The 10,900-nt window shown below is 44.1% G+C and overlaps 1 pseudogene; it reads left to right on the top strand.

Annotated features, from left to right (window-relative positions):
• The first annotated feature begins 7,534 nt into the window (after positions 1-7,534).
• LOC141583880 (non-histone chromosomal protein HMG-17 pseudogene) lies at positions 7,535-7,939 on the top strand (annotated as a pseudogene).
• Positions 7,940-10,900: the final 2,961 nt, after the last annotated feature.

Raw genomic sequence — 10,900 nt, 5'->3', positions numbered from 1 at the left:
TCTATTCTTCTTGTTGCTGTTTGTTTGTTTTTGGAAGTAGAGTCTCACTTTGTCACCAGGCTGGAATGCAGTAGTGAGATCTCAGCTCACTGTAACCTCCACCTCCCAGGTTCAAGCGATTCTCCTGCCTTGGCTTCCCACATACCTGGGACTACAGGCGGGTGCCACCACCCCCAGCTAATTTTTGTATTTTTAGTAGAGACAGGGTTTCACCATGTTGGCCAGGATGATCTTGAACTCCCGACCTCATGATCTGCCTGCCTCAGCCTCCCAAAGTGTTGGGATTACAGGGTGATCCACGGTGCCCAACTCTATTCTTCCTATCAGAATACTAGTTGTATTTAAATAGGGCCCCATTCTTATGACTTCATGTAAATTTAATAACCTCCTAAAAGACCCTATCTTCAAATACAGTCACATTAGTTATTAGGACTCCAACTTATGAATTCTGAAGGGATGCAGTTCAGTCTATTAACAATGACTCACCTTCACCAGATACAACGTTTACATGACCACAAGCACAATGAGCCCTTCTGCTGTGCCTGTTTCTTTCAACATATTCTGTACTCACCATTGGGACTGGCAGAAATTAGGGTTTGTTTATAGCCATATGGGAGACCATGGGTTTTTTCCTGAGTGCTTTCACCGGGCATGCATTTGTGTGTGTCTGTGTGTGGTACTCAGCTCCAAGGCCTTGTAACAGAGATGATGTATCCCCGCTGAAGAAAAATGACAGTCGCAATAAGAAGACGAAGCCAATTTGTCACTTAATGCAAAGGCTGATTGTGTGGCAACAACAGCCTCACACTGGGATTGATTACAAACAAGATGACACTTCCCTGTGGCTTATTATAAATAAATACCATTCGTTCTAGAATCTGCATTACTGCAGAGGACAGATTATACCTCAGCGCCCTAGGCATACAGTAAATATCCCAGGGAGTACAATGGCCCTTCTCAACTCACAACGGGAGCTTCGCCTCATGTGACACAGTTTCATAAATAAAATCGGGCTGTGGCGCAGAGCCGTGAGAACAGAAATGAACACAGAACTTGACTGATATTAGGGATTCATCTCCATGAAGGGCATGCTTTAAAGTGTGGTGGGATTTTGTTCCAGGCGGCCCAGGGGCCCTCAGTAGCTGTAAGGCATTTTTTATTTCTCCCTGGCAGTGAAGCCCAAGAGAACCAATTGATGCCTAAGAGTATTTCCTAAAAATCGGAGTTGGGTTTTCAAGATGAAAATAAATCTGTTAAACTTTTTTTTTAATATCTCCTTGTCCTTGCCCTGACTGTTCCAAATCTGTCATTCTACAATCTTCCCATAAATAAATCATTTTAACCAAGAAATATAGAGTGACTGTTTTCTATTTATTTCTTTATGCTCTGCGTCAGTGCAGAGTTAAATTTGATCTGCCTGTGAGAAATATATATTTTTCATTTCCGGGGCTATCCGCTCGTCTTCTATCTTCCTCTCTCCGTCTCCTCGACGTCTTCCTATCTCTGCGATCTTGCCTTCACAAACAGGCAGAGGCGCTGGGAAAGGCGCAGCCCGTCCCCTTTTCACGTGTGACACGAGTGCCCTCTGCCGTCCGGAATGGTGAACAACTCAGCATCCCGGCAGGTTCAGACCAGAAGAGCAGACGGGGGGAAAAGCCTACGGCCGTTCTCCCATCTCTGAGCAAACACTCGCAGTATTGTTAAAATGAATAATTTATTAAACCACAATTGTTTATTGACTGCCCTTTCACTATTTGCTTTCCAGTTATTAAACACATTCGCGGAGTGCTTGGGTGTCAGCCCTTAGCCGACTTGCAGCTTCCTTCTGAGGCAATGATGTTCCCAGCCCCCTGGCTTCTCTCCGCACGAGACATTTTCGATCTCTTTTGTCAGGTCAGGGTCAAACTACAGTTGTTCTGAGATGACTTTATCAATTCTCAGTTGATAAACTCCAAATGAAAAAAATGCCTACTGCCGCCTCATCGCTACTTAAGAAGGCGGGTTATTTGTGTAATGTTCTGTCAGTCCAGCAGGATCTGTGACAGAGGCAGAGTCAAGTGAAATCAGGAAAAAGATGGTTTTATGCCTTTTATTAGTCTCTCTTCTTTATGTCAAGGAACAGATGACATCCATCCTAGGCTGTCCTTCCAATCTGAAAGAGGCAAGAGAAGAAACATCCCCCCACTCCTCTCGGAGTAAGCAAGACCCGCTTTAAGTACTCAGGCTAACTCTCCCCCTTCACCCTGAGGGGATTCAATGTCCACAGCAGAGCAGGTGGGAAGGGGCCGTGGCTGGGAAGAAAAATCTCTCACTCCAGATTTGAAAGGAAGCATCCGTCTGTACCCAGAGTGCCCCCTGCTTTTAAAGGGCAAACATTTCCACCATTCAGAATTGCAAGAAAATGTGCAATAATCCAAAAAGAAATCAATAAGGCTCAAGGCAAAGGAAGAAACAGAGATTCCCAAAATTGAAAGGAGATTTTATTTTAAAACCCGAAATTAAAAATACATATACTTGATTGATGCTGATACTAGACACCAGCACAAGAAAGCTTTCACCATTCTCTCTCCTAAAATAAGACAATCGCTCCATTTCCAAGTAACTCTTTTGGGATTTGTGTTTGAATGCAGAGACCTATTACCAGATGTCGCCAAAACAAAAAAGAAAAACCCCAACAGTAAATAAAATCAGAAATGTCATCAAATTATTCCTTTCCCCAAACTAAATATGACTTTCAAGGAAAACTCACACTTCAATGCTTTCTGTCACTACATTAAAATTCAGAGGCTCAGCATCCAGAAGGCACTGGCTAGACGCAAGCTAGGGGTTGGGGAGGGACCCTGCAGCAGAGTTTGCCTAAACTCAAGCATTAAGAAAGTATATTTGCCAGGCACAGAGGCTCACACCTGTAATCCCAGCACTTTGGGAGGCAGAGGCGGGTGGATCACCTGAGGTCAGAAGTTCAAGACCAAAGTGAACAACATGGAGAAACCCCCATCTCTACTAAAAATACAAAATTAGCCTGGCGTGGTGGTGCACACCTAAAATTGCAGCTAGTCGGGAGGCAGGAGAATCACTTGAACTGGGAAGCAGAGGTTGCTGTGAGCTGAGACCCTGCCATTGCACTCCAGCCTGGGCAATGAGAGCAAGACTCCATCGGAGAAGGGGAGGGGAGGGGAGGGGAGGGGAGGGGAGGGGAGGGGAGGGAAGTCTATAAGACACAGTACCTTTTGATGATGACTGGCACTAAATCTGAAGTGAATCTGATTTTCTGACCTGGGTGACAGTTATAGGTTTTCCAGTCATGTGACCAAACATAGCATATCCTCACTAAGCTTCAGTTTCCTTGTTTGTAAAATTAAACTGATGTTTCTTCCTTCATGAAATTAAATATGAGCTCATCTGTGTCATGTACACAAAGTACTTAGCACAAATTAGAGGTACAGTAAACATGCAATACATGTATGGGATCTTTAGCTTTCTATTTTAATTCCCTTCTTTCATCCTAAACACCATACTTCAAAACAGCGTCAGGCCAGGTGTGGTGGTTCATGCTTGTAATCCCAGCACTTGGGAGGCCCAGGTGAGTGGATCATTTGAGCCCAGGAGTTCAAGACCAACCTGGGCAACATGGTGAAACTCTGTCTCTATAAAAAATAATAATAATAATAATACAAAAATTAGCCAGGTGTGGTGACTCACACCTATAGCCCCAGCTACCTGGGGACTGAGGTGGGAGGATGGGATTGAGCCTGGGGAAGTTGAGGCTGCAGCAAGCCAAGATAATGCCACTGCACTCCAGCCTGGATGACAGAGATGTTAGCTCAAAAAAAAGGGGTCACCCCATTTCTATGCTTCCTAAATTCCATCTGCCTTTATTCAACAAATATTTATTGAATTCTTCTATGTTCTAGCTACTCAAACATGAAAAGCAGAGTCCTCACCCTTGAGGACATATATATAATACATTAACAATAACAATCTCTATGATAAAATTCTTTCTTTGCTATTGGCACTAAAATAGCTGGTATCATATATGGCTGTGTAGCACACATGAAGTTTACTGTAGTGGAGTGTGTTCAGGAGTAGGAAAGAACCACAATGAATTTTCTTTCCATACCAAGTCATATAATGAATCATTTCATTTAGAATAACAGTACATTATAAGTTTAAATTGATAAGTCTAGATATTTTGAATGTTGCCATAATATACAAGTGGTAAAAGAGGCTCAAAATGTTTTGTTTTGTTTTGCTTTGTTTTGTTTTTTGCAGTTGTGCATTTTAATTTCCTATTTTTCCCCTGTGGATTCACAGAGGAAATTACGCTGGAAAAAAAATAAGTCAGCCGGGTACGGTAGCTCATGCCTGTAATCCCAGCAGTTTGGGAGGCCCAGGCAAGCGGATCACCTGAGGTCAGGAGTTCAAGACCAGCCTGACCGACATGGAGAAACCCTGTCTCTACTAAAAATACAAAATTAGCCAGGCATGGTGGCACATGCCTGTAATCCCAGCTACTTGAGAGACTGAGGCAGGAGAATCGCTTGAACCCGGGAGGCTGAGGTTGCGGTGAGCCAAGATTGTGCCATCACACTCCAGTCTGGGTAACAAAAGCAAAAACTTCTTTTTTTTTTTTTTTTTTTTGAGATGGAGTTTCGCTCTTGTTACCCAGGCTGGAGTGCAATGGCGCGATCTCGGCTCACCGCAACCTCCGCCTCCTGGGTTCAGGCAATTCTCCTGCCTCAGCCTCCTGCAAAAACTTCTTTTGTCTCAAACGACAAAAAGAAAAAAAAAAGAAGTCATCTTAAAGCTGAATAGAAGCCTGGCCAACATGGTGAAACCCTGTCTCTACTAAAAATGCAAAAATTAGCCAGGTGTGGTAGTGTGCCCTGTAATCCCAGCTACTAGAGGGGCTGAGGCAGAAAAATCGCTTAAACACAAAAGAGGCTTAAACAAAATCACTTTTTAAAAAATCGCTTAAACAAGAGGCTGCAGTGAGCCAAGATCACACCTTTGCACTCTAGCCTGGGTGACAGAGCAAGATCCCGTCTCAAAAAAAAAAAAAAAAAAAAAAAAAAAAAAAAAAAAAAAAGGCTGAATAGATCTCAGTTTCTCTTCAGCAAAAGCTATGAAAATCTGAGCATTTTAAGAGTCCAGAAGCTTGAGTCTATGTTTTTCTCTGTTGCGTCCCCAGTTCCTGGTCCAAAATCTGGCAAATAATAGATGTTCAATAAGTCTTTTTGGACAGAAAGTGATAATAACACAAGGGTTGAGCCAGACAGGCCCTTTCAGGCTGTATCCACCATGAGACACGTGGGGTTTGGGAGCCCTTGGGAAAGGCATGAACACTAAGTGTACATCAGAGCACCCAGAGGTGGGCATCCTCCCAGAAACTGAAATGTACAGTGCAAGGAGATGCCCATGGAGATGCCCATGGGGAGGATGCCAGGCATATGACAGAATGTGCCTGGAGACAGGCCATCCCAGCCACAGGGAGAGAGCGCAAACAGGACTCCATGGGAGCCCAAATTGATTATTCTGAATTTAATATTTGTTTAAGTTCTGAAATTCATCTCAATCATCAAACCCTAAAATAGAAAAATCTAAAGGATAGGCCCTCCCAGTGATAAAATCAGCACCAAAATTCTAACCTCATCATCCAGAATCTAGACATTTAAAAAACAGCAGAGCCTAACCTAAAAGGGGACAGACAAGATTATTCACAGTGATTCCCTCAAATTGCCCCCCCATTAACTTTCCAATACCTGCAATGAGCAAGCAAACGCTCTCTAAGTGACCAAAGCAGACATTCAGGTTTGCAATCCCTGATTTTTTTTATTGAATTGCTTCCCACAGGGGGGCCCTCAATGATACTGATTTCTGCATGTTTTTGCTAATAGAGTGAAAAAATGTATTAATAGTATATAAAGAAGCTTTATTACTAATTTGGAAATTCTTACAACTCCGAATCAATTATAATAATCTTAGAAAATCACTGCAATTGAAATATTTTAGTCTAGCCATTAAACTTTGGTTAACAATGATTCATAATTGCCCTAATAACACCAGGTAATACAGCCAAAAGGAAAAAAAAAAAAAGATGTGAGTGCAATGATTTAGATACATGCAGGGTATTATGGAAGCAGCTAAGAGGAGTCCCTCACCCAGTTTAAAGGCTGAGAAAGGAAGAAATAAGAAGAGGAGGTTTCCTGGAAGACCCAGTTGAGCCTAAAAGGTTCCTCTCACCCCATGCCAGATCAGCTCTCGTTTTCATTTGTATCTGGATACAAATTGACCATTTTGAAAGAAGTGAATAAATCTGAATGCTGAATACGTCTAAACCCAAGGAACAGGGGTTGTCACTGAGACCTTCCAAACACTGCAAAGACTACTCTATTGTCATACAACTTATGATCAGAGGTCACATGGAAACAAACTGAATAATCAAAATAATCAATTTGCAAAAGATTTGTATTTCTTCAAAGCAATATAAGACGAAAGGAAGTTGGGCATAGTGGTTCATGCCTATAATCTCAGTACTTTGGGAAGCAGGAGGATCACTTGAGGCCAGGAGTTTGAGACCAGCCAGGCTATCATGCAAATCCTGTCTCTACTAAAAATATAAAAGTTAGCCAGGCATATTGGGGAGAGCCTGTAGTCCCAGCTGCTTGAGAGGCTGGGGCACAAGAATTGCTCAAATCAGGGAGGTAGAGGTTGCCGGGAGCTGAGATTACACCACTGCACTCCAGCCTGGGTGGCAGAATGAGACTCTCCCTCAAAATAAAATTTAAAAAAAAAAAAGAAAAAGAAAAAAGGAGATTCTAGCACCTTTGGAGGCCAAGACAGACAAGTCACTTGAGCCCAGAAGTTCAAGACCAGCCTGGACAACACAGCAAAACCTTGTCTTTACAAAAAAAAAATACAAAAATTGGCAGGGTGTGGTGGCAGGTGCCGGTAATCTCGGCCACTCAGGTGGGTTGAGGTGGGAGGATCGCCGGAGCCTGGAGAGGTCAAGGTTGCAGTGGGTCAGGATCGCACCACTCCACTCCACTCCAGCCTGGGTGACAGAATAAGACTCTGTCTCAAAAACAAAAGAAAAGGGAAAAGGAGGAGTCGGGGAGGAAGAGGAGTAGAAGAGGGAGAATAAACAAGTCTCCCAGCAGAAAGGAAATGGGAGACTTATGGAAGGATAAACAATGTTACCTTATACAGAGACGTTAAGGTAATGCTACCTTCTACAGAGAAACTTTCTCCCTATAAATGTACATGTCTACCTGATCAGAATTTACAGAGAGCCCAGCATCATAAACCCAAGCACCTTTCATTATTTTTATCAGAAAAATGGAGGGCACTTACACTGATAAGTGCTTTAAAATTTCCTGAGCAATGATGCTAAGTGCCGGAAGATGTTATTAGGTCCCGTGCCTCCTTCCTCTGACTCTTGGAAGAATGGCAAATGTTGGGAATATGTTAGAATGATGTGAGGTCAAGAAAAATGGTGGCCAAATGTTGGTAAAGATACCTACAAACGACACCCATGTCATCTCTTCAAAAATCCATTTCACTTGGAAGAAGAGGCGAGAACGACCCCCGGACCGACCAAAGCCCACGTGTCGCCACATCCTGCGCCAGGCGCCTCGGTCCCGCCGCGGTCGCCACTACGCCCGAGAGAAAGGCTGAAGGAGATAAAGCCAAGGTGAGGGACGAACCACAGAGAAGATCCGCGAGGCTGTCTGCAAACCCTGCTCCTCCAAAGCCAGAGCCCAAGCCTAAAAAGGCCCCTGCAAAGAAAGGAGAGAAGGTACCCAAAGGGAAAAAGGGAAAAGCTGATGCTGGCAAGGAAGGGAATAACCTTGCAGAAAATGGAGAGGCCAAAACAGAGCAGGCACAGAAAGCCGAAGGTGCTGGAGATGCCAAAGTGAAGTGTGTGCATTTTTTATAACTGTGTACTTCTGGTGACTGTACAGTTTGAAATACTATTTTTTATCAAGTTTTCTAAACATGCAGAATTTTACTTTACTTTTTTTTTTTTTTTTTAAGCTATGTTGTTAGCACTTCATTGTTGTTTTGGGGGAAGGGGCAGATGTCACTAATAGAATGTCTCCAAAGCTGGATTGATGTGGGGAAACGCCTTTCCCTTCTAGTTTTGAGAGACTTCCTCTTGGCTTCCAGGAGGAGGGATTCCCTGACTGTGACACACATGGCCACCTTGGCACACAAAAGCCTTGCAGTATGGAAACACAAATTCGCTTTCATGTCCTCTTCTCCCTCTCCGTCTTTCAGCATAGACTTAACTCCCTAAAGCCCAGACATCTGTGGGGACCTGACCCCCAGTCATTGCTTACCAGTGTGTCAGGCCATCTGGGCTTGCCAGTGATGCCACTGAGATGGCACCTGTCAAAAGAGCAGTGGTTCCATTTCTAGACTGTGGATCTTCAGATACATTCTGCCATTTTCATTTCACTTCCTGAAAGTCAGGGTCGGCTCGTGATAAGTTGTTAAACAACACGCTAAATGTGAAATGTCAACCCTCACTCTAAACTTTCCCGGTTCAGAGCATCAGGTGAAGACTTCACTGGGTTTTATAGTGGCTTTCTGATTTGTGGTAGTCCATCAAAGAAGGGAGTTTGAGCCGGGCGCGGTGGCTCAAGCCTGTAATCCCAGCACTTTGGGAGGCCGAGGCAGGTGGATCACGAGGTCAAGAGATCGAGACCATCCTGGTCAACATGGTGAAACCCCGTCTCTACTAAAAGTGCAAAAAATTAGCTGGGCATGGTGGCACGTGCCTGTAATCCCAGCTACTCAGGAGGCTGAGGCAGGGGAATTGCCTGAGCCCAGGAGGCGGAGGTTGCGGTGAGCCGAGATCGTGCCATTGCACTCCAGCCTGGGTAACAAGGGCGAAACTCCGTCTCAAAAAAAAAAAAAAAAAAAAAAAAAGAAGGGAGTTTGAAAGTTGTTGTACACTGTTAACGACTGTCTGCCCATGTCCTGCCTGAAATACCATGACTGTTTATGGAAAGTATCTTTAATAAAGCTGGATACAGTTTGGCTTGGGAAAAAAAAAATCCATTTCACTCATACAGCAGCAAAAGAATTTGTGATGAGTTTGGAGAGAGTGAAGTTAACACAATTGTCTGACTACAGTCTAAGTTTTCTTCCCCACTCTCTGTAGGGATCTATTAAGGACACAGGAAATGGAAAGAAGCTCACTGTGTGATGAATGTCAGTTACTATTACATTTATTAAGCTCTTCTGCAGAGGCCTTGGGTATAGACTGGCATATAACAAGGGAAATACATAAACAAAAAAACACCTGCATTCCAGGGTTATTTGCCTCGGCCCTCTTTGTGAACTTACTGAGACTTGGTGAGGTTACAAGAGAGACGCCGGAAAGTATAAAATGAACTTGTCACTGTGCCAATATGCTGAGGAAAACAAAAAAAGATTTGTGGCTTCCCCCTGGGAGATCAGATGGGTTAGGGTGTTCGGTTCTTCAGTTGCTGGTAGGGGAAAAGAACACTGAAATCCCTCTCACCTCAGTCTTTGTTTCTTGGCTTTCCTAGCTTTGTTTCTCTGTTTAGGGATGGTTTTGTTCTGATTGGAAAGTCGGTAAGACTAAGACCCTCGACAGACCAGTGAGGAGATTATGAGAAGCCATGTATGGACTTGCTTTTATAATAAACCATGCTGATCTACAACTCACTGGGGAAGAATGTTCGGTAAATGTTTGGAAAATGCAGACTTCCAAAGGAGTGATCATAGAGCCTTATGCTTGGATGGTGTCTTTTTTTTCTGGACACTTCAAGTGTTTTACAAACTTGCGTAAAGGGCCCCTCACCCATCATTGGCATGCAGTTGTATCCAGGGTAGAATAAAGGCAGCAGCTCTGCCGGAAAGCAAACATGCTTTCAGGAAGAAACGTTATTTTGTAAGTGTACTTATGAAATGCTCCAAGTTTCCCCCTTAATCAGGGCATTTATGTGTGAGAGTAGAGATGGGCTAGTGGGTAAGGAGTTCGTGACTGTCCTCACGAGGAACAAGCTAGGGCATCTGACATGCAGCCCACACCCTTCACCCTCACTTTAACTCACTTTTGCTCATAGCGTCAATGAGCAAAAGCAGGTTAAATTAAATGTCCCAGCCAGCTGGAAGTATGTGCCCATGTGTAGAGACAGGGGTGGGTTGCAGAGGGGGCCATATTAGGGAGATAGAAGACGATTATGGGTTAACTATAAAGATCTCAGGTCCTTTTTCACACCAGCTGGCAGAGTCACACTCCCTTTCTTTTCTCCCCAGTGGTCTGATCCCTAAACCCTGGCCCAGGCCCAGCTACCAGCAAGAATTTGTATGGTGTCTCCGCAGAGCCGGCTTCACAGGCTGCAACCTACACGATCCTGCAGACGCCCACTCAGAAGACCCTGCACTTGATTTCACGCTCCAGTGTTGCCATCTTAAAATTCCTCCTAATTTTATCTTTGAACTTGTGTTTTAGAAATGAAGTCTCATGGGACAATGGAGAATGAGTGTGAGCAGAGGGGATACAATATGTGTGCGTGTGCACTGACGCCTTTCCTTGCCACCCATTCACATCTGCCACCCGTGAGGCCCCAGGCAGAGAGTTCTGGTGGACCCATGACGCATGAAAGGTCAGCATAACTCTGTGGTAGGTGACCCCGCCTCAACCTACAGCCCAGCCAAGAGGCCCTACTCTCCCTTTGAACCAGGTTAGCTTGAAATAATCAATACTGTTTGTTTTGTTTTGTTTTGTTTTTCTTCCTCTCAAGACGGAGTCTTGCTCTGTCACCCAGGCTGGAGTGCAATGGCATTATGTCGGCTCACTGCAACCTCCGCCTCCCAGGTTCAAGCAATTCTCCTTCCTCAGCCTCCCAAGTGGCTGGGATTA

Source organism: Saimiri boliviensis, chromosome 3 (assembly GCF_048565385.1).
Source record: "Saimiri boliviensis isolate mSaiBol1 chromosome 3, mSaiBol1.pri, whole genome shotgun sequence".
In the NCBI taxonomy this organism is placed as follows: domain Eukaryota; kingdom Metazoa; phylum Chordata; class Mammalia; order Primates; family Cebidae; genus Saimiri; species Saimiri boliviensis.
This window is presented reverse-complemented; position numbering and strand designations above follow the sequence as displayed.